This window comes from Pseudophryne corroboree, unplaced genomic scaffold (assembly GCF_028390025.1).
Source record: "Pseudophryne corroboree isolate aPseCor3 unplaced genomic scaffold, aPseCor3.hap2 scaffold_334, whole genome shotgun sequence".
In the NCBI taxonomy this organism is placed as follows: Eukaryota; Metazoa; Chordata; class Amphibia; order Anura; family Myobatrachidae; genus Pseudophryne; species Pseudophryne corroboree.
In genome coordinates, this window is record NW_026970002.1 from 467,712 (window position 1) to 489,527 (window position 21,816).

A 21,816-nucleotide genomic window follows, 5' to 3' on the forward strand; every position below is an offset into this window, starting at 1 on the left:
AGCTGACCAGAGGAAAGCACAAACACAGTCCCCCACTACCACAAATAAAGCAGTCGAGTTTCCCACATTTGGGGAAATCACAGGGGTCAGCATACCCAGAATGCAATGAATGAACCTCACCGTGGGAGAACAATCTTCATGACCATGGTATCTCCTATGCAAAATAAGTATGATTTGGGATAGGGCTGGGGAGGGCCGCTGCTCAGGCACATCTCTGTCAAGTAAAGGAGATTCAACTGAGGCAGCACAAGGGAACTCTCATCTGGGGACAACAACTGCAGGGAGAACACATATTTTCAGATGAACATGGGAGGGGAGAAGGCTGCCTAATACTGAAGCACCCCCAAACAACAAACCAAATGCATCAACTAGTGCAAGCATTCCTGGGGGAAGGCCTGCAGCAGATGGATTTGCATACGGTGATGTCATCCAAGCAGTGGGTCAAAGTTGGCTTCAACCCTCGTCTGCATATGAAAAGAGAAAAGGGGCGTGCAGGGCATGGCGGCCTTTTGCGGCGCTTGGATGACCCCTAGTTCGCATTAAACACCTCCACCCTCCTTCGGTGTGGGGCTCATGTTGGCTATGCCCCAGCCCCTGAAGCATTCAAGCTGATTTCTTGCAGCAGCTGGGCACTGTAACAGCTCCAGAGCTGCTCTGTACGGCAAGTAAAAGGGTGTGGGCCCTGCAGCACTACCTGTAGTTTGCATTGTGCATTGGAAGGCACAAAGTAAGCAGACAGGAGGAGAAGTCAGGATAGTGCACAAGGGTATAAAAGGGAGGGGCTCATGAAAAAAGAAGTGGAAACAGACAGCAAACTAGGCTGGAGAGAGACCTGAGACAAAGAGATCTGAATTATACGAGAGCCGACCAGGGGAAACACAAATTATGCAGTCAAGCTTCCCACATTTGGGGAAATCAGAGTGCAATGGGTGAGCCTTGCCCTGGGAGAAGCACCTTCATGATCATAGTATCTCACCTGGCAGGTAAGTAGGAGTTGGGCTAGAGCTGGGGAGGGTCGCTGCTCGGGCACCCCCCTGTCAAGTGAAAGAGATCCAACTGAGGCAGCACAAGGAAACTCTCGAAAGAAGAACAAGGCTAGAGGAAGATCTGAGACAAATAAATCTGACTTTTACCAGAGCTGACCAGAGGAAAGCACAAACACAGTCCCCCACTACCACAAATAATGCAGTCGAGTTTCCCACATTTGGGGAAATCACAGGGGTCAGCATACCCAGAATGCAATGAATGAACCTCACCCTGGGAGAACAATCTTCATGACCATGGTATCTCCTATGCAAAATAAGTATGATTTGGGATAGGGCTGGGGAGGGCCGCTGCTCAGGCACATCTCTGTCAAGTAAAGGAGATTCAACTGAGGCAGCACAAGGGAACTCTCATCTGGGGACAACAACTGCAGGGAGAACACATATTTTCAGATGAACATGGGAGGGCAGAAGGCTGCCTAATACTGAAGCACCCCCAAACAACAAACCAAATGCAACAACTAGTGCAAGCATTCCTGGGGGAAGGCCTGCAGCAGATGGATTTGCATACGGTGATGTCATCCAAGCAGTGGGTCAAAGTTGGCTTCAACCCTCGTCTGCATATGAAAAGAGAAAAGGGGCGTGCAGGGCATGGCGGCCTTTTGCGGTGCTTGGATGACCCCTAGTTCACATTAAACACCTCCACCCTCCTTCGGTGTGGGGCTCATGTTGGCTGTGCCCCAGCCCCTGAAGCATTCAAGCTGATTTCTTGCAGTAGCTGGGCACTGTAACAGCTCCAGAGCTGCTCTGTACGGCAAGTAAAAGGGTGTGGGCCCTACAGCACTACCTGTAGTTTGCATTGTGCATTGGAAGGCACAAAGTAAGCAGACAGGAGGAGAAGTCAGGATAGTGCACAAGGGTATAAAAGGGAGGGGCTCATGAAAAAAGAAGTGGAAACAGACAGCAAACTAGGCTGGAGAGAGACCTGAGACAAAGAGATCTGAATTATACGAGAGCCGACCAGGGGAAACACAAATTATGCAGTCAAGCTTCCCACATTTGGGGAAATCGCAGGGGCACCACACCCAGAGTGCAATGGGTGAGCCTTGCCCTGGGAGAAGATCCTTCATGATCATAGTATCTCACCTGGCAAGTAAGTAGGAGTTGGGCTAGAGCTGGGGAGGGTCGCTGCTCGGGCACCCCCCTGTCAAGTTAAAGAGATCCAACTGAGGCAGCACAAGGGAACTCTCGAAAGAAGAACAAGGCTAGAGGAAGATCTGAGACAAAGAAATCTGACTTTTACCAGAGCTGTCCAGAGGAAAGCACAAACACAGTCCCCCACTGCCACAAATAATGCAGTCGAGTTTCCCACATTTGGGGAAATCACAGGGGTCAGCATACCCAGAATGCAATGAATGAACCTCACCCTGGGAGAACAATCTTCATGACCATGGTATCGCCTATGCAAAATAAGTATGATTTGGGATAGGGTTGGGGAGGGCCGCTGCTCAGGCACATCTCTGTCAAGTAAAGGAGATTCAACTGAGGCAGCACAAGGGAACTCTCATCTGGGGACAACAACTGCAGGGAGAACACATATTTTCAGATAAACATGGGAGGGCAGAAGGCTGCCTAATACTGAAGCACCCCCAAACAACAAACCAAATGCAACAACTAGTACAAGCATTCCTGGGGGAAGGCCTGCAGCAGATGGATTTGCATATAGTGATGTCATCCAAGCAGTGGGTCAAAGTTGGCTTCAACCCTCGTCTGCATATGAAAAGAGAAAAGGGGCGTGCAGGGCATGGCGGCCTTTTGCGGCGCTTGGATGACCCCTAGTTCGCATTAAACACCTCCACCCTCCTTCGGTGTGGGGCTCATGTTGGCTATGCCCCAGCCCCTGAAGCATTCAAGCTGATTTCTTGCAGCAGCTGGGCACTGTAACAGCTCCAGAGCTGCTCTGAACGGCAAGTAAAAGGGTGTGGGCCCTGCAGCACTACCTGTAGTTTGCATTGTGCATTGGAAGGCACAAAGTAAGCAGACGGGAGAAGTCAGGATAGTGCGCAAGGGCATAGAAGGGAGCGGCTCAAGAAAAGAGAAGTTGAAACAGACAGCAAACTAGGCTGGAGAGAGACCTGAGACAAAGAGATCTGAATTATACGAGAGCCGACCAGGGGAAACACAAATTATGCAGTCAAGTTTCCCACATTTGGGGAAATCGCAGGAGCAGCACACCCAGAGTGCAATGGGTGAGCCTTGCCCTGGGAGAAGCACCTACATGATCATAGTATCTCACCTGCCAGGTAAGTAGAAGTTGGGCTAGAGCTGGGGAGGGTCGCTGCTCGGGTACCCCCCTGTCAAGTGAAGGAGATTCAACTGAGGCAGCACAAGGGAACTCTCGAAAGAAGAACAAGGCTAGAGGAAGATCTGAGACAAATAAATCTGACTTTTACCAGAGCTGACCAGAGGAAAGCACAAACACAGTCCCCCACTACCACAAATAATGCAGTCGAGTTTCCCACATTTGGGGAAATCACAGGGGTCAGCATACCCAGAATGCAATGAATGAACCTCACCCTGGGAGAACAATCTTCATGACCATGGTATCTCCTATGCAAAATAAGTATGATTTGGGATAGGGCTGGGGAGGGCCGCTGCTCAGGCACATCTCTGTCAAGTAAAGGAGATTCAACTGAGGCAGCACAAGGGAACTCTCATCTGGGGACAACAACTGCAGGGAGAACACATATTTTCAGATGAACATGGGAGGGCAGAAGGCTGCCTAATAATGAAGCACCCCCAAACAACAAACCAAATGCAACAACTAGTGCAAGCATTCCTGGGGGAAGGCCTGCAGCAGATGGATTTGCATACGGTGATGTCATCCAAGCAGTGGGTCAAAGTTGGCTTCAACCCTCGTCTGCATATGAAAAGAGAAAAGGGGCGTGCAGGGCATAGCGGCCTTTTGCGGCGCTTGGATGACCCCTAGTTCGCATTAAACACCTCCACCCTCCTTCGGTGTGGGGCTCATGTTGGCTATGCCCCAGCCCCTGAAGCATTCAAGCTGATTTCTTGCAGCAGCTGGGCACTGTAACAGCTCCAGAGCTGCTCTGTACGGCAAGTAAAAGGGTGTGGGCCCTGCAGCACTACCTGTAGTTTGCATTGTGCATTGGAAGGCACAAAATAAGCAGACAAGAGGAGAAGTCAGGATAGTGCACAAGGGTATAAAAGGGAGGGGCTCATGAAAAAAGAAGTGGAAACAGACAGCAAACTAGGCTGGAGAGAGACCTGAGACAAAGAGATCTGAATTATACGAGAGCCGACCAGGGGAAACACAAATTATGCAGTCAAGCTTCCCACATTTGGGGAAATCGCAGGGGCACCACACCCAGAGTGCAATGGGTGAGCCTTGCCCTGGGAGAAGCACCTTCATGATCATAGTATCTCACCTGGCAGGTAAGTAGGAGTTGGGCTAGAGCTGGGGAGGGTCGCTACTCGGGCACCCCCCTGTCAAGTGAAAGAGATCCAACTTAGGCAGCACAAGGGAACTCTCGAAAGAAGAACAAGGCTAGAGGAAGATCTGAGACAAATAAATCTGACTTTTACCAGAGCTGACTAGAGGAAAGCACAAACACAGTCCCCCACTACCACAAATAATGCAGTCGAGTTTCCCACATTTGGGGAAATCACAGGGGTCAGCATACCCAGAATGCAATGAATGAACCTCACCCTGGGAGAACAATCTTCATGACCATGGTATCGCCTATGCAAAATAAGTATGATTTGGGATAGGGCTGGGGAGGGCCGCTGCTCAGGCACATCTCTGTCAAGTAAAGGAGATTCAGCTGAGGCAGCACAAGGGAACTCTCATCTGGGGACAACAACTGCAGGGAGAACACATATTTTCAGATAAAAATCTTGGTCATGCTCTGGTTTCTCTTCAGAACGAACAAATCTTTCGCCTCTTACTAAAGATTTCCGTGGAGAGGAGCAAAACCGAGTTTTATCTCAATTTTTGCATGCCCCATCTTTTTGGGGTTTCTTTTACCGGTTTAAAGATAGAATGAGTGTGCTTTAATGTAAGCTCATTTGCATAGAAATGACAGTAAATGTTTATTTATGTTCAAACAGAACTTTCTTGACCATGCTACTTGCTTTAAAGATCTGGGAGCACATGGAATACAGTACAAACCATGCTTATAGCAAGGAGAAGCCAGGTGAGAAATCTGCTTTCTTTCAAATTGGGCGCTCACTTTGATCTGAATGAGGACTGCTGGCACAGCACTCAGGCGACAGGTGGAATCTTGGTCATGCTCTGGTTTCTCTTCAGAATGAACAAATCTTTCGCCTTTTATTAAAGATTATCCGTGGAGAGGAGCAAAACTGAGTTTTATCTCAATTTTTGCATGCCCCATATTATTGGGGTTTCTTTTATCAGTTTAAAGACAGAACGAGTGTGCTTTCTTGTTAGCTTTAATGTAAGTTTATTTGCATAACAATGACAATAAATGTCTGTTTCTTTTCAAGCAGAACTTTCTTGACCATACTAATTGCTTGAAAGATCTGGGAGCACATGGAAAAGAGTACAAACCATGTTTATAGCAAGGGGAAGCCTGGTGAGAAATCTGCTTTCTTTCTTTCAAATTGGGTGCTCACTTTGAGCTGAATGAGGACTGCTGGCATGGCACTCAGGCGACAGGTGGAATCTTGGTCATGCTCTGGTTTCTCTTCAGAACGAACAAATCTTTCGCCTTTTACTAAAGATTTCCGTGGAGAGGAGCAAAACTGAGTTTTATCTCAATTTTTGCATGCCCCATATCATACCTCCCAACTGTCCCGATTTTCGCGGGACAGTCCCGTTTTTTGGGGACTGTCCCGCTGTCCCACCTGCGGGCCGCAGTGTCCCGCGGTGGGGAGGACAGTTGGGAGGCTCTGTCTGTCGCTGCCCTGCTTAGCAGAGCAGCGGTGAATAGTCGCTGTGCGCACAGCGTCTATTCACTGAAGTCAGAGGGAGAGGTGGCATGCCAGCGGCTCACAGAGCGCTGGGCATGCCCCCTCAGTGCCGAAAACGGGGGCGTGACTCGCGATCGCGGGTCCTCCCGCGAAGCCATGCCCCTTTTTACTTAGGCCACGCCCTTTTTGGGAGCGCGTGCGACTTCGCCGCGCGTGTGTCCCTCTTTGCGAGCCGACAAAGTTGGGAGGTATGCCCATATTATTGGGGTTTCTTTTATCAGTTTAAAGACAGAACGAGTGTGCTTTCTGGTTAGCTTTAATGTAAGTTTATTTGCATAACAATGACAGTAAATGTTTGTTTCTTTTCAAACAGAACTTTCTTGACCATGCTACTTGCTTGAAAGATCTGGGAGCACATGGAAAAACAGTACAAACCATGCAGTATCACAAGAGCCTTTATTTGATCTTTCATGAAGATAGAGCAGAATTGAGGACACGTCAACAATTTCTGCCGAAGGTGGTTCATCTTTCCACATGGTGCCTTTGGCCACTGACACCTTCGTTGAGTCAAAGTCTCTGGCTGTGGTCAGAACTTTGAAAATTTATGTCACCAGAACGGTTCAGATTAGGAAAACAGAGGCTCTGTTTGTCCTGTATGCTCCCAACAGGATTGGGTGTCCTGCTTCCATGTAGACCATTATGCGCTGGATCTGTGGTAAGATTCAGCATGCTCATTCCATGGCAGGATTGCCGTTACTGAATTAGGTGAAGACCCATTCTACTAGAAAGGTGGGTTCATCCTGGGCAGCTGGTCGGGGAGTCTCGGCATTGCAACTTTGCCGAGCAGCTATTTAGTAAACACTTTTGCTAAGTTTTACAAGTTTGATACCTTGGCCGATGATAACTTCAAGTTGGGTCATTCGGTGCTGCAGAGTCGTACGCACTCTTCCACCCGTTCAAGAGCTTTGGTATAACCCCATGGTTCTCATAGGTGTGCGCAGCACATTTTATTAGGGGGTGCCCCATCGGAGGGGTGTGTCTAGCACTGCCTTTTGGGCGTGTCTAGCACCATCTATTGACGGTCAACGCAATATAAAATATCCACCCTTGCACCAATCCTAATAAAGCAGATACATTTTCAGATGTTGTGGTGTGCACCAAACAAACACCCCTGATGGCACTCACTGCAATTACAGTGCTCCTCCTCAGCCTGGTCTGGCTCCTTCTCTCTTTCCCCTGCAAGCTGCAGCAGCTTACTTACAAGTCAGTCACTCACTGACACTGACAGTCGCAGACTAGTACTGCTGCTGCTGGAAAAAACGAGCTGCTGCTGAAAAAATGCTGCTGCAGACCGCCCGCCAGTATTGAATCTGTCTTCCTAAGAGGAACTCTGGCTGCATGCTGATCCTCATCATTGGCTGGCGTTGGCATAGCATAGAAGGAGAGAGGTGGGCTTGTGGCAGGTGTGACGGGTGGGCGTGCGAGCAGCATGATGTAATCACGTCACATCACGCTGTTTTTGTACATGGAGGTGGAGCCGGGAGTTTGAAAGCCGGTGGCAGTGGCACCCTTGATTAACCCAGGCGTCCGGTCAGTGATGCAGTCGACAGGGTGCAGCGTAGAGGGGACAGTGATCAGCCTGCTTGGCATCAGGCATGTGAGATCGGGGTGCCAGACATTAGGGGGTGCCTGTGCGCACCAGGCACCCCCCCTGCGCACACCTATGATGGTTCTTAATGTGACCCCAGCATCCTCTAGGTCGTATGAGAAAATAGGATTTTAATACCTACCGGTAAATCCTTTTCTCTTAGTCTGTAGAGGATGCTGGGCACCCGTCCCAGTCCATACTGTGTCTGCAGTTATTACTTGTGGTTATACACATGTTGTGTTATGGTTCTGGTCAGCTTTTTGCTGCAATTATTCATGCCGTTGGCTTGTGTTCTGTTGAATGCCACGTTCTGCGGCATGCTTAAGGTGTGAGCTGGTAAGATGCTCACCTTAGTTTAACAATAAATCCTTTCCTCGAAATGTCCGTCTCCATGGGCACAGTTCCTATAACTGGAGTCTGGAGGAGGGGCATAGAGGGAGGAGCCAGTTCACACCCTTTGATAGTCTTAAAGTGCCCATGTCTCTTGCGGATCCCGTCTATACCCCATGGTTCTTAATGTGACCCCAGCATCCTCTACGGACTAAGAGAAAAGGATGCCCTTGCACACTATCCTGACTTCTCCTCCCGTCTGCTTACTTTGTGCCTTCCAACGCACAATGCAAACTACAGGTGGTGCTGCAGGGCCCACACCCTTTTACTTGCCTTACAGAACAGCTCTGGAGCTGTTACAGTGCCCAGCTGCTGCAAGAAATCAGCTTGAATGCTTCAGGGGATGGGGCATGGCCAACATGAGCCCCACACCAAAGGAGGGTGGGGGTGTTTAAAGAGAACTAGGGGTCATCCAAGCACTGCAAAAGGCCGCCATGCCCTGCACGCCCCTTTTCTCTTTTCATATGCAGATGAGGGTTCCAGCCAACTTTGGCCCACTGCTTGAATAACATCACTGTATGCAAATCCGTCTGCTGCAGACCTTCCCCCAGGAAGGCTTGTACTAGATGTTGCATATGGTTTGATATTTGATGGTGCTTCAGTATTAGGCAGCCTTCCGCCCTCCCATGTTCATCTGAAAAGATGTGGTCTCCCTGCAGTTGTTGTCCCCAGACGAGAGTTCCCTTGTGCTTCCTCAGTTGAATCTCCTTAACTTGACGGGGGAGGGGCTGCCCGAGCAGCCACCCTCCCCAGCCCTATCCCAACTCATACTTATTTTGCATATGAGATCTCTTGATCATGAAGATTGTTCTCACAGGGTGAGGTTCATCCATTATATTTTAAAATAGGAAGGTACAAATTACATATTTGAATTGCATTTATGTGCTGGATTCAAATGTCCCCCCACCCCCCTTCCTTTCTCAATTGTGCCCGTCAGCAGCTATTCTAAGGTTGCTGCCAATGGGTGTGACACATTAATTTCTTCTGTGGGGTACACTGGACTCCACAAGGATTCACATTGGGGTGTAGAGTAGGATCTTGATCTGAGGCACCAACCGGCTCAAAGCTTTTGACTGTTCCCAAGATGCTCAGTGCATTCTCCTCTATAACCCCGCTTCCATGAACAGGGAGCTCAGTTTGTAGTTGGTGCCTTCAGTAGCAGGCCACTTAACAGGGGCCTGCCTCAGGCAGCCTATTCTTAGCTATAAATTTTGACAAGAAAAGAAGAACTTGTTTTATGAGAATCTACAAGGGCTGCAGCAGGCTAGGTCTAATAGACATCTTTACTGCAGCTTCATCACTCCCAGCGGCGCTGTATACTCCCGTGCCCTGGTTGCTGGGTCACTGCAGCGGAGGGTCCGGTTTCATCCTAAGGTCAGTCACACACACACCACCCTTCCGGATCACGAGGCCGCTGATGAAGGGGAGCGTGGCCGTAGGGGGTGGACCGTGTGCGCACTGGCGTGGACACTGATTACTGGGCAGCCGCTCCACTAGCCACCAGGTACAGTTAAGGAGCACAGGTCTGGGGGTTTTTCTCCTATATTAACCCAATTTTGTACTGCCCGCAGCGCATTGTGATAGGTAATAGGGCCTGATTCAGGTTGGATTGCAATCACAATAAGCGATCCAACTGCAAAAATTGCTAAGAGCATACGCATGTGCCTGCATTTTCTGCGGCACCCCGCAGAGAATGCGATCGCCTCTGCCTGTCAATCGGGGCGGGGGGGGATAGGTGGGTCAGCAACACTCCATTTCCAAGTCAGGGACGGAGCGGTGCGGGGGCAAGGCTTCAAAATGGGGTCTGCAACGGAGTAGACACAGGGGGCGTGGTCACAGCGGCTGTATGACATCACATTCAGCCGCTGTGATCACAAAAATGCTGGCGGCTTCCTGCGCGCACATACAGTCTGCACCAGCAGGAGGCTACACCATTTTTTATGATCACGCTGAACTGCAGTGCGACTGCAATTACAGCATGGTCAAGAAGGGAGGCGTCATGCTGGGTGGCCATGCCCTTTCACTGTGCAGGAGCCAGCACCGCTCACACACTAGTCCCCGGGTGCAGCCCCCAACCCCCGGGACACCCGGAGCAACAAAATGTAGATTCAGGCCACCAGGCCACGCCCCTACCTATGAAACCATGCCTCCTTTTTACCATTGCGCTGCTTATCTGCGCGCACTGCATTACAATCTCCCTCGCCACCTCTCTGGGTGTCACCAGTGATAGTGACACCTCTGCCATGCTTGTAGCAGCTGGTCCTAAGATCTACGCCTCAAGCCCTGAGTGTTTGCCCTTGTGACTTGTTGATCATCATAGCGAAGCAGATGCTTACAGAAAACTGCAGGGGCTTAGATTGAAAATAAAAAAATTGATTGGTATAAGGTAGAGAGGAGCGGGTTCGGTTCTCCGAGAACCGAATTCCCCACGAACTCCACGTTGTTTACACTGGTCCGAGGCAGGCTCGGTTGTTCCCGCCTGACTCGCAAAACCTGAACAAGGGAAAATGTCATCATCCCGCTGTCGGATTCTCGCGAGATTCGGATTCCATATAAAGAGCTGCGCGTTGCCGCCATTTTTACTCGTGCATTGAAGAGAGAGCGGAATGGACGTGGCTATGTTCTCTCAGTGGAAATCTCAATATCAGTGCTCAGTATCAGTGGTTACTTATTGCTGCTCAGTAATACTAGTAGTGTGTCTCTCCTGCTCAGTGTCAGTTCTCAGTAGTATCCTCATCAGTGCTCAGTATCACTGCTCATTGTCTTGTGCTGCATTGTGGTGCTCAGCATACTACAGTACATTACTAATAGTCCAGTGCTGCATCTTGCTGCTCAGTGTCAGTTCTAGTATCCTCATCAGTGCTCACTATCACTGTTCATTGCATTTTGGTTTTCTGTATACTACAGTAACATAGTAATATAGTAACATATAGTAACATAGTTTTTGAGGTTGAATAGAGGCAAATTGCCCATCGTGTTCAACCTGTTTTAAGTTGTGATGATTCTACATACTTGCTGAATAATGTTTTATGACTAGTTAGCTACTATAACTCATGTTACCCCCGGATTAACCATGTTGATATTTTAAGTATTATAACCTTAGATAGCTTTTTCATTCAGAAATGTATCCATTCCTTTTTTAAATCCAATTACAGAGTCCGCCATTACCACCTTCCCTGGCAGGGAATTCCACATCCTGATTGCCCTAACAGTGAAGATCATAGTATCTCACCTGGCAGGTAAGTAGGAGTTGGGCTAGAGCTGTGGAGGATTGCTGCTCGGGCACCCCCTGTCAAGTGAAGGAGATCCAACTGAGGCAGCACAAGGGAACTCTCGAAAGAAGAACAAGGCTAGAGGAAGATCTGAGACAAAGAAATCTGACTTTTACCAGAGCTGACCAGAGGAAAGCACAAACACAGTCCCCCACTACCACAAATAATGCAGTCGAGTTTCCCACATTGGGGAAATCACAGGGGTCAGCATACCCAGAATGCAATGAATGAACCTCACCCTGGGAGAACAATCTTCATGACCATGGTATCTCCTATGCAAAATAAGTATGATTTGGGATAGGGCTGGGGAGGGCCGCTGCTCAGGCACATCTCTGTCAAGTAAAGGAGATTCAACTGAGGCAGCACAAGGGAACTCTCATCTGGGGACAACAACTGCAGGGAGAACACATATTTTCAGATGAAAATCTTGGTCATGCTCTGGCTTCTCTTCAGAACGAACAAATCTTTCGCCTTTTACTAAAGATTTCCGTGGAGAGGAGCAAAACTGAGTTTTACCTCAATTTTTGCATGCCCCATCTTTTTGGATTTTCTTTTATCGGTTTAAAGATAGAATGAGTGTGCTTTAATGAAAGCTCATTTGCATAGAAATTACAGTAAATGTTTGTTTCTTTTCAAACAGAACTTTCTTGACCATGCTACTTGCTTGAAAGATCTGGGAGCACATGGAATACAGTACAAACCATGCTTATAGCAAGGAGAAGCCAGGTGAGAAATCTGCTTTCTTTCAAATTGGGCGCTCACTTTGATCTGAATGAGGACTGCTGGCATGGCACTCAGGCGACAGGTGGAATCTTGGTCATGCTCTGGTTTCTCTTCAGAATTAACAAATCTTTCGCCATTTATTAAAGATTTCCGTGGAGAGGAGCAAAACTGAGTTTTATCTCAATTTTTGCATGCCCCATATTATTGGGGTTTCTTTTATCAGTTTAAGGACAGAATGAGTGTGCTTTCTTGTTGGCTTTAATGTAAGTTTATTTGTATAACAATGACAGTAAATGTCTGTTTCTTTTCAAACAGAACTTTCTTGACCATGCTACTTGCTTGAAAGATCTGGGAGCACATGGAAAAGAGTACAAACCATGCTTATAGCAAGGGGAAGCCTGGTGAGAAATCTGCTTTCTTTCTTTCAAATTGGGTGCTCACTTTGAGCTGAATGAGGACTGCTGGCATGGCACTCAGGCGACAGGTGGAATCTTGGTCATGCTCTGGTTTCTCTTCAGAACGAACAAATCTTTCGCCTTTTACTAAAGATTTCCGTGGAGAGGAGCAAAACTGAGTTTTATCTCAAATTTTGCATTCCCCATCTTATTGGGGTTTTATTTTATCTGTTTAAAGATAGAACGAGTGTGCTTTAATGTAAGCTCATTTGCATAGAAATGACAGTAAATGTTTGTTTCTTTTCAAACAGAACTTTCTTGACTATACTAATTGCTTGAAAGATCTGGGAACACATGGAAAAGAGTACAAACCATGTTTATAGCTAGGGGAAGCCTGGTGAGAAATCTGCTATCTTTCTTTCAAATTGGGTGCTCACTTTGAGCTCAATGAGAACTGCTGGCATGGCACTCAGGCGACAGGTGGAATCTTGGTCATGCTCTGGTTTCTCTTCAGAACGAACAAATATTTCGACTTTTATTAAAGATTTCCGTGGAGAGGAGCAAAACTGAGTTTTATCTCAATTTTTGCATGCCCCATATTATTGGGGTTTCTTTTATCAGTTTAAAGACAGAACGAGTATGCTTTCTTGTTAGCTTTAATGTAAGTTGCCATAGATGCAGTGAAACACACGTGTAGGGCACGGCGTGTCCGCGTGTATTTGACTCATGTGAAATGTTATAAAACAAAAATATATGATTATGATGTTAGCTGTTAGTCTCCACTAATAGGGAATAGAAGCTGAGCTATAAGAAAGGAATACACTAGATATGATGTCACTTAGCAGATACAATGTCTAAAGTGCATACAGATAGCTACTAATAACTCTTGATAAGAAAGTATATCAGTGTGGGTATATTTATATGATGGGATATTGGGACTAGTGAATATATATCACTCCTGCTGTCCAGATTGGCAATAACCAGACAATTATGATAAGAGTAGAGATGTCACATGGGCTGCTATAGATATTAATTTAATGCTGTATGTGTCATTTGTTACAAATGGATACATTTTCTATGAGTCAGCCTAGCAGCTGCATGTTCTAACAGAACACTATCCTCACACAGAATCTGCTAACCTTGAGATAACTAAATGACAGTGTGTAACAGTCTCTTTACTATAAGACTGTTACAAAGTAATATATATATTTGAAGTCAGTCTAGCAGCTGTGTGTTCCAGCAGTTTATAAGACAAAGAAAATCTCCTATTGTGGAATCTAGACACATGGGACTGCTGGCCTGTGTCATACTATTTCTATGTAATACCAGTAACATGTATATAACTGTTACATAATTGTTACAAATGGATAAATCTTTGAGTCAGCCTAGCAGCTGCATGTCCTAACAGGACACCATAAATCCTTTACAGTGTAACAAATTGATTGGTAACACTTAAAGGCTGGAGAGCAGTTATATGCCTTACTAGCATACTCAATATACCACATTATTACACCAGTTACCACGATTATTGACAGCGCATTTGATATATTATATTACCCTCACACTGAGTCTGTTTACCTTTAGATAACTAAGTGACCGAATATGTAACAGTTTCTCTATCATAAGACTGTTACAAAGTGAGATAGATATATTTGGAAGTCAGTCAAACAGCTGTGTGTTTCAGCGGTTTATAAGAAAATTCCTCATTGTGGAATCTGGACCACTAAGGGTTATTATATATATAGCACATGGAATTGCCACATCTCCCTATATGATAATTTCATTACACTGTAACATAATAAGAATTAACTCTTTAACAGTGTAAATAGAGAGTAATGAATCTCTGACACATGGAATATATTATTTCTTAGATGAATTGGATAAACCATTATGACAGACACTTTGCTTCCTAATAAGAATTGAGGTGGCTATACCTCTAAGGAAAGCATTATTGCCTACGCCTAGATCAGATTAAATAAGATCTGGCTGAATATATGAAGGAAGGTTGCTATTTATATGAGAATTGGAATTGCTATATTCCTTAAGGCAACCCCACCGATTGATATATGTTGTCAATTAAGTATATCTGAACGGCTATATCTGGACCAGATTTAATAAGATCTGGCTGATTATATGAAGGAGGGCTGCTATTTATATTGGAATTGCCATATTCCTTAAGGCAACCGCACCTGTTGGTATATCTCGCCAATTAACTATATCTAAACAGCTAAATTAAAGCTATTCATCATTTTTTTAGTTTGGATATTAATAAATATGATCTTTCCATGATGCATAGAGATTTCCCTATCAAGTGATTCCTTATCCGATATAGAAAGCTATCCCCCTGTGGTATTGAATTTAGGAATATAGTCTTAGGGGACACAGAGAAATAAGTGATCCCCATCTACCTAAGCACCCCACAAATTGGAGGTTAGCTTACCGGTTATACTCAATCACCCCCACAAATTCGCCAATGGGGATGGCTTCCCGGGAGGTAACCCCTATTGAGTGAAGGGAGTATATAGGATACGACCCAGTGGTACCTGACGACATAGATACTAACAGCTATTTAATAACATTACGCTAGAAAGTGATTATTAGCAACATATATATCTATATAAACAACCCCGCCAGGGTTGTGCCTTCAAAAATAATCACACACGGACACGCTTTTTAAACCTTTTTTTCACATCTCTTTATTCTTCTTATGCACATGTATGTTAGTTCTGTGATTTTAACCTTTATGTTTCACTGCAGTTTGGGATAATAATATTAATATTTATCCAATTTTAATACATACTTAATAAAGGTTATATTTTATGATTCATTCATTCTGTCCAGTGCGTCAACAGTGCAGATTTCTTCTTGTTTTTTCTCCCAAATTCTATAACAATGACAGTAAATGTTGTTTCTTTTCAAACAGAACTTTCTTGACCATGCTACTTGCTTGAAAGATCTGGGAGCACATGGAAAACAGTACAAACCATGCAGTATCACAAGAGCCTTTATTTGATCTTTCATGAAGATAGAGCAGAATTGAGGACACGTCAACAATTTCTGCCGAAGGTGGTTCATCTTTCCACATGGTGCCTTTGGCCACTGACACCTTCGTTGAGTCAAAGTCTCTGGCTGTGGTCAGAACTTTGAAAATTTATGTCACCAGAACGGTTCAGATTAGGAAAACAGAGGCTCTGTTTGTCCTGTATGCTCCCAACAGGATTGGGTGTCCTGCTTCCATGTAGACCATTATGCGCTGGATCTGTGGTAAGATTCAGCATGCTCATTCCATGGCAGGATTGCCGTTACTGATGACAATGCTAAATTCCTTGTCGTATAAACAACCCTTTATGAAGCTAAGAACACTGTACGCTGTTTGCTCAAGAAGTACCGTAATGGTACGCTATTTGCGTAACGATCGCTCAGCGGTAAGCGAGACGCTCAAGCGTCACGTTCGCTCACGGCCTAGTGATCACAGGACACGTTATTGGTTATGTCTAGGGGAAAGATTCGCTGTAACGTAGCATACGCTAGAGACCACGAGGAGGTCACCAGCGGTGCAGACGCTCACAACACTATACCTTGATATTAAACCTTATACCGATGAAACACACAGAATACCTTAATGTGAGTACAGGGTGTAAGTGCAACCTTGTGTAACCTGACTATCTACAAAGCTGCTTGTGCGTCACCGACGCTCAAGTGAACACTTAACACTATAGTAAATACACAGATACTGGTTTAGGGTTCCAAAGCCTATTATCTGTATTATATCTAGTCTACTTGTAAAAGAGTAACACAGTACAAATGATACACTACAATATAACAAAGACTTCCTAACCAAACACCTAACTAAGGGATAAACTACAATGCTATCCTGGTTTAACACAATACAATACAATACTATAAAGTTTAGTCTAGGGGAGATATGAGAGAAAAGAGAGAATAGAGAGAGAGAAATAGACACAGAGAGAGAGAGAGAGAGAAATTGGCTCACAGAAAGACAATGATTACGGAGAGAACTTACGCACAAAGGGTATGATCGCCTGCGCCTCGATATCCAGCTCCCGATTATCAGCAGATAACCGTTGATGAGAGAGTGAGAGCTGGATGTGGTCGGTCTGCCTATTTATGCCCCACACACAATGCAATCTCCTAGTCCCTACAATCCTACAGTTTATTGGACACAGGAATTCGGCCCTGTACTGTAACCAAAGGTCATAGGTTGATTCATACAGGTGGGCTGTGCTGATTTCCAACAGCTCAGGTGGGTGGGGAACTGGGTTTCCCGCCGCATACCTGAGTATGTGCAAATCATAGAAATGGACATAAACTTCTTATGTCCATAACTATTCGCACGAGCGATTAATACGCTCCAAACCAACACCGGAATATTGCTAATTAAATACTCTTCCGATGGGTACCAAACACTGCTGTATAATTCCTGTTAGACCCTTCGTACGATATAAGGAGGGATTCCTCAGCTCTGGGACATTGTACTTTAACCAAACTTACAGAATCTATCAAAGGGACCATGATCTATAAACTACATTAATTGTGAACATCTGTAACGAATGAGTCGCACGCTACGATCACATAAACTCTACCGTAAATGCGCATACTGCGCGTGCGAGTGCACGCTATTGCGGGTATGCGCTTCCACGGGAGAGCGTACGCATGCGCAGCACGGACCAGTGTGCGGTGCAAATATGGCAGTGTGCACTAAGACATTTTTCTGACTTTGACAGTCCACCCTTTGGCAGTCAATAATAACTGCCACAAAATATTTAAGGAGAAAAATGTAAGTCAGGGGTTAATTGATTTCCATGGTGGGGTAAGGAAGAAGAGAGGAGTAGGTGTGAAAAGGGTATGACCTAGTGAGAGAGTAGGAGCATGTGTGTATGAGTCCATGTTTGGAGGGTCATGTATCATCGTGCCGTACGTGTGGTAAATCAAGCTTCGAGGTATTGCGAAGTATACATTTGAATTCCTTCTTATCCTGTGGTACAGGTCTGTGGATGGGCTGTCAAACTCTACCGAGCTCATTTCGGCTGTGGTTGTAACACAATGGGGATGCACATTTTAGTTGATGATACATGAATTGGGGGGGGTATGTGGTTGCTGCTATCTGTGCCTGTATTCCCTATCGACTATGTGTGTTATTACCTGAGGGTTGCAGAGATGAAGATAAAGAACACTTACGAAAAATGCAATGATATTCTATGTCAGGTTAATGTACGTTCGTCGATTGGGGTCTTGATTGGTGTCGGTTGATTGGAGTCTTCTTCTTTGTGCTTTTGCTCATAAATCGTGAGTAAAGCAAACAACGTCCATGGATTTACAAAAAATGTTGGGCTAGCGTGATTTTAAAGTTCCTAGGGAAACTGGGGTACCCATGGCATTGTCCATCAAAATCTTGTATATCAGGTCGTCTGCTCTTCTTCTTTCCATCTTTCCGTTGTCGGCCCCTTGGCTCATCAAATCCTTCGTCTACGTGGGTCTTTGTACCTCGGAGGAAAACATAGAAATGGGTGAAAGGCGGACCGTATACTCATTACATCATTACGTCATGGTTTCTAGCATTGGGTCATAAATCAAATCCAGGTTAATTACAGTTTCCTCACTCCTTAAGCTCATCACTTTCGTACTTTGCTTGCACCTCATCAAAGCCTGCCCGCATCTAAATATCAATCCAATAGATATAACGACACCCAAAATACATAGGAGAAACTTTCCAACATCCATTATGACTCCTTGAGCCCAGTCTCCTAAACCGGAGAACCAATTTCGCGGGTTCAACCATGACACCCAACTAGTCAGCTCATTACCTACAGCAGCAAGGGTGAGATTGTGTTTTCGACGAAATTCCCACTTTAATTGCAGAATATCGTCCATCTTTTGGTCTATGACCTCTACCGGATCCTCGGTGCTATTTGTGATATACGTGCAACACTTTATGCCGTACTGTGTTGCCAATGTAACACAATATCCGCCTGTTACTGCTGTAAGATAATTAAGAATCATCCTATGCTGAACTAGTTCTGTTTTGTAAGCTTGAAGTTCTCTTCCAGTGTATCTAAACGTGTCATCATACATTTCAGTGATATTATCTAACAAATTGGCGAGTGCGGAAATGTATCTATAATTCATCACACCTCGAGCGGTGCGAGTGAAATCTAACGCTACCAGAACCTGAATCCCGGTGGATTCATGGATAAGATCAGAGGCCGGATGCTCTAACCTTTCTGACAGTTGTCTTTTAACGAGGTGCTCGTAGTGAGTGTGAGTATAAGGAGCTTGGGCACCACGGTGTATGTCTTTCATTTTGTCATGTGTTACAGTCATCACTTCAGGCAATACTTTTCCAATATAACACAATCCTTCAGAGTTTGGGGCAAGCCACTTGTACGCCTTTCTCCCGCATATGAAATATGCATCATCGGGGAGAACATAAGGGACGGAGAAGGACATGACCATGTTACAAACCTTCCAGGTGAAATCTCCTGACCCTAATTCTTCCATCTGTCTAATGCACGTATCAGTTTGTACGATATGTGCACAGTATCCTGGTGATACCTCTCCAACTTTAGTAATCCTATTTCCTAAGGTATATCGATACCGGAATGATTTTCCTCTACTGGCTATGTGGCGTACGAGCTCTGTATCTGTAGGCATTCTATCTGCTCTGTGTGAAAAGGTCATGGTAAGGTTGCTCCATGACACTTCCCAATTTCCCGGTTTTCTGGGATTGGAGATGTTAAAACATAAGAGGGACCTATCCACATGGTATTGGTGGAGCTTCAAACTAGGAGGGCTGGAGATGTTAAACCTCCGGTCCACCGGTCTCCCACCACTTAGCTCAAGTACCTCCCCTAACGTTAAAGGAAATGGTACTAGCCCTGATTTGCTGTGTCCCTGAGGTACTTGAGAGCATACCCAACAATCGGTCTTATTTAACACATTACCCACTAAGGAGTGATAGTCACTCAATGGATGCCGGTCCATATGGATATTAAAACTGGATTGGCATTACTTTGTTACAGAGCCTACAGATACAACTTTCTTTTTGAACTAACATTCCTTCACAGTTGTTTACAAATAACATGGTTGTCAGATCGTGCCCGGTACTCGCCTTTGCTTGGTGATTGGGTTGCTATTGGAAATTTACACCTCCGTCTCAGTCATCAGGACCTTTCTGGATCCTTTCTCGACCTCACTGGTACTCTCACCGAAACAGACTGCTCTGGTCAACATCATGGTTAACGGGAAAATCCATATCACAGTCTCTTGGGGCAAGTCCATCTTACAGGAGGAGAAAAGAAGAAATTTGTAAAGGGGGTATAAGAAAACAGTTTGAGGGGGAGAGAACTTGTTACGATAATACGTTCTCTCGTCTTGTTGTTCTTCTTGTTCTGCTGTCCTCTCAAAGGTGCTGTCTCTCAGTCTTCCAAACGAACATTCTGGTGATGCAATATTCCTTCCTAACCGGCGATCTTTCTGTAAGGAGAAAAAATCTGGCATTACCATTGGTCCAACTGAGGGATGACATACCATCTTTAAACCATGGAAACATGAGTGGGAAGAGAGAGACAACAAAAAAAACAAAAGAGATAGAGAACAATTCATGTGCATATATACATTACATAACTCGACAATAACCACCAATGAGAAAAGAGAAACAAAACATTTTTAAACATTGTCAACATTAAGAAAACATTGTTAGCATTAGAAAAACATTGTCAGACTTATTAGGCTGTCATATCTACGTGTCTAATGGTTTCCTTGAGCAGTCCCTCCCCACCAGCACTTGCATTATTCCACTGTCTGTATCTGGCCAGAATACATTGTGGTGGATAGGTCATGCTGGGGTTTGGTAGACTTCTGCAAGGACCAGGCGAATATGCAATGTTTGAATTCTTACCAATAATCGTCAGAGATGGGGATAGAGAGTGAGAAAAGGGAAAAACATTTTTCACAAATACATTTACAACGTTTAACCTGGTCATTCCCGTGTCTTCAGTGAATGACCTCCCACTTCATTAACCGTTACCTCAGGCTTGCCTCCATTCCTAACAATCACCTTTCCTGCCTATGTGATTCTTGATTATAATGGTGTGTGTTGTAATTTTGCTCATTTCTTGGTCTAGGGGGTCTAACTTTATGTGGGCTGTTGCAGTTGTGGGCATAATGCCCTTCTCTCCTACAATGGTAACAAATCCTGGGCTTCCTCCAAGTGTCAGTGAAATGGGGTCTTGGCTGATTTGATGCCTCCTCAAACGCTCGGATGCTCATCATCATCAATCGTTTCCCCTGTGCTTCCCTGGTTCCTTGGTTTTTATGATTATGGTGTGGTCTTTCTCGTGATCTACAATCTCTTGCAATGTGTCCCTTTCTATGACAATGGTAACAGACTACCATATCTGGATTTCTCGCAGGGGTGTGGGGCTTTTGTTGGGGTGGTCTTGTGGTTTGGGCCTGTATTTTTGCTGCCATTAACTTATCTCTTTGTGACCCTCTGTATCTGGTGATATTCTGATCCTGATTGATGACGGCCTCTCTTAGTGCAGTCACCGAGATATCTCTCCAGTTTGGGTTGGTGGTCTGTACCCTTGTTTTTAATTCATCTTTTAAACCATTCATTAATACCTTAACCGCTATTCTTCTATGTTGTGCATTTGTCTTGATGTCCGTGATCCCAGTGTTTCCAGCCATTATTTGCAGTGCTCGATTGAAATAATTAGAAACATTTTCCCTTTCGTTTTGTCTTATGGAGAAAATTTCATTCCACTTGACAGCAGCTGGGAAATATATTCCTAACTGTCGGTTAATCTGCCTAATACATTCCTGATTGTGTTCCTCCGTACAAGGTACCTCTGAGTTTAATTTACAATCAGCAATGAACTTTTCAGGGTCAACCCTGGAGGGCAAACATGCCCTCAGCACTGTCCGCCACTCTTTGTTGGTGGGTTCTGTGGCGTTTCCTAGTTCTTTTATAAACCTTTGACATTTGGCTAGATTTTTCCTAGGATCAGGAAATTCAGACACAATTGATCTCAATTCGGTCCGGGACAAGAGACAGCGCATTGCACTGTCCTTGACGGGAATGATTCCCTGATCGTCAGTCTTCCCATTGGGGACTGAGATCACCCTGGCCAGATTGAGCTCAGTTCCATCATCTTGTGTTGGCCTTACAATATGGGGTACATCTGTTTGTGCGTGATATGAAACATTGTACGTACCTGTGGACACGACCTCACCTGACCCTCCGTTAGGGGGTTCGATTATTGCCTTTACCCATTTGGTCGTGTCCACCTGGATGGCTTCTGTGATGGTTGTTGGAAGAGGTGCTGACATCGTTCTGGGCTCACTGTCTTGTTTGTATTCCTGAGGGAGGTTTGACATGGGGTGCAACTGGCACAGGTTAATAGTTGTACATTCAACAGTATTACAATAAT

The 21,816-nt window shown here is 45.3% G+C and overlaps 16 non-coding genes across 16 annotated transcripts; 7 read left to right on the plus strand and 9 right to left on the minus strand.

Moving 5' to 3' along the window:
* Window positions 1-7: 7 nt before the first annotated feature.
* LOC135019217 (U1 spliceosomal RNA) lies at window positions 8-171 on the minus strand. Its single transcript, XR_010216810.1, has one exon. It is a non-coding gene; the product is annotated as a U1 spliceosomal RNA (small nuclear RNA).
* A 972-nt stretch (window positions 172-1,143) lies between these two features.
* LOC135019284 (U1 spliceosomal RNA) lies at window positions 1,144-1,307 on the minus strand. The gene has a single exon (XR_010216873.1). It is a non-coding gene; the product is annotated as a U1 spliceosomal RNA (small nuclear RNA).
* A 674-nt stretch (window positions 1,308-1,981) lies between these two features.
* LOC135019445 (U1 spliceosomal RNA) lies at window positions 1,982-2,144 on the minus strand. Its single transcript, XR_010217000.1, has one exon. It is a non-coding gene; the product is annotated as a U1 spliceosomal RNA (small nuclear RNA).
* A 152-nt stretch (window positions 2,145-2,296) lies between these two features.
* Window positions 2,297-2,460, minus strand: LOC135019169 (U1 spliceosomal RNA). The gene has a single exon (XR_010216763.1). It is a non-coding gene; the product is annotated as a U1 spliceosomal RNA (small nuclear RNA).
* A 671-nt stretch (window positions 2,461-3,131) lies between these two features.
* On the minus strand, window positions 3,132-3,294 carry LOC135019265 (U1 spliceosomal RNA). Its single transcript, XR_010216857.1, has one exon. It is a non-coding gene; the product is annotated as a U1 spliceosomal RNA (small nuclear RNA).
* A 152-nt stretch (window positions 3,295-3,446) lies between these two features.
* On the minus strand, window positions 3,447-3,610 carry LOC135019296 (U1 spliceosomal RNA). Its single transcript, XR_010216884.1, has one exon. It is a non-coding gene; the product is annotated as a U1 spliceosomal RNA (small nuclear RNA).
* A 674-nt stretch (window positions 3,611-4,284) lies between these two features.
* LOC135019416 (U1 spliceosomal RNA) lies at window positions 4,285-4,447 on the minus strand. Its single transcript, XR_010216982.1, has one exon. It is a non-coding gene; the product is annotated as a U1 spliceosomal RNA (small nuclear RNA).
* A 152-nt stretch (window positions 4,448-4,599) lies between these two features.
* Window positions 4,600-4,763, minus strand: LOC135019146 (U1 spliceosomal RNA). Its single transcript, XR_010216741.1, has one exon. It is a non-coding gene; the product is annotated as a U1 spliceosomal RNA (small nuclear RNA).
* Window positions 4,764-4,907: 144 nt separating this feature from the next.
* LOC135019485 (U5 spliceosomal RNA) lies at window positions 4,908-5,023 on the plus strand. Its single transcript, XR_010217034.1, has one exon. It is a non-coding gene; the product is annotated as a U5 spliceosomal RNA (small nuclear RNA).
* A 270-nt stretch (window positions 5,024-5,293) lies between these two features.
* LOC135019533 (U5 spliceosomal RNA) lies at window positions 5,294-5,410 on the plus strand. The gene has a single exon (XR_010217081.1). It is a non-coding gene; the product is annotated as a U5 spliceosomal RNA (small nuclear RNA).
* Window positions 5,411-5,696: 286 nt separating this feature from the next.
* Window positions 5,697-5,809, plus strand: LOC135019531 (U5 spliceosomal RNA). The gene has a single exon (XR_010217079.1). It is a non-coding gene; the product is annotated as a U5 spliceosomal RNA (small nuclear RNA).
* A 5,563-nt stretch (window positions 5,810-11,372) lies between these two features.
* Window positions 11,373-11,535, minus strand: LOC135019449 (U1 spliceosomal RNA). The gene has a single exon (XR_010217001.1). It is a non-coding gene; the product is annotated as a U1 spliceosomal RNA (small nuclear RNA).
* Window positions 11,536-11,679: 144 nt separating this feature from the next.
* Window positions 11,680-11,795, plus strand: LOC135019481 (U5 spliceosomal RNA). The gene has a single exon (XR_010217030.1). It is a non-coding gene; the product is annotated as a U5 spliceosomal RNA (small nuclear RNA).
* Window positions 11,796-12,065: 270 nt separating this feature from the next.
* Window positions 12,066-12,181, plus strand: LOC135019527 (U5 spliceosomal RNA). Its single transcript, XR_010217075.1, has one exon. It is a non-coding gene; the product is annotated as a U5 spliceosomal RNA (small nuclear RNA).
* A 286-nt stretch (window positions 12,182-12,467) lies between these two features.
* On the plus strand, window positions 12,468-12,583 carry LOC135019471 (U5 spliceosomal RNA). Its single transcript, XR_010217020.1, has one exon. It is a non-coding gene; the product is annotated as a U5 spliceosomal RNA (small nuclear RNA).
* Window positions 12,584-12,858: 275 nt separating this feature from the next.
* Window positions 12,859-12,974, plus strand: LOC135019526 (U5 spliceosomal RNA). The gene has a single exon (XR_010217074.1). It is a non-coding gene; the product is annotated as a U5 spliceosomal RNA (small nuclear RNA).
* Window positions 12,975-21,816: the final 8,842 nt, after the last annotated feature.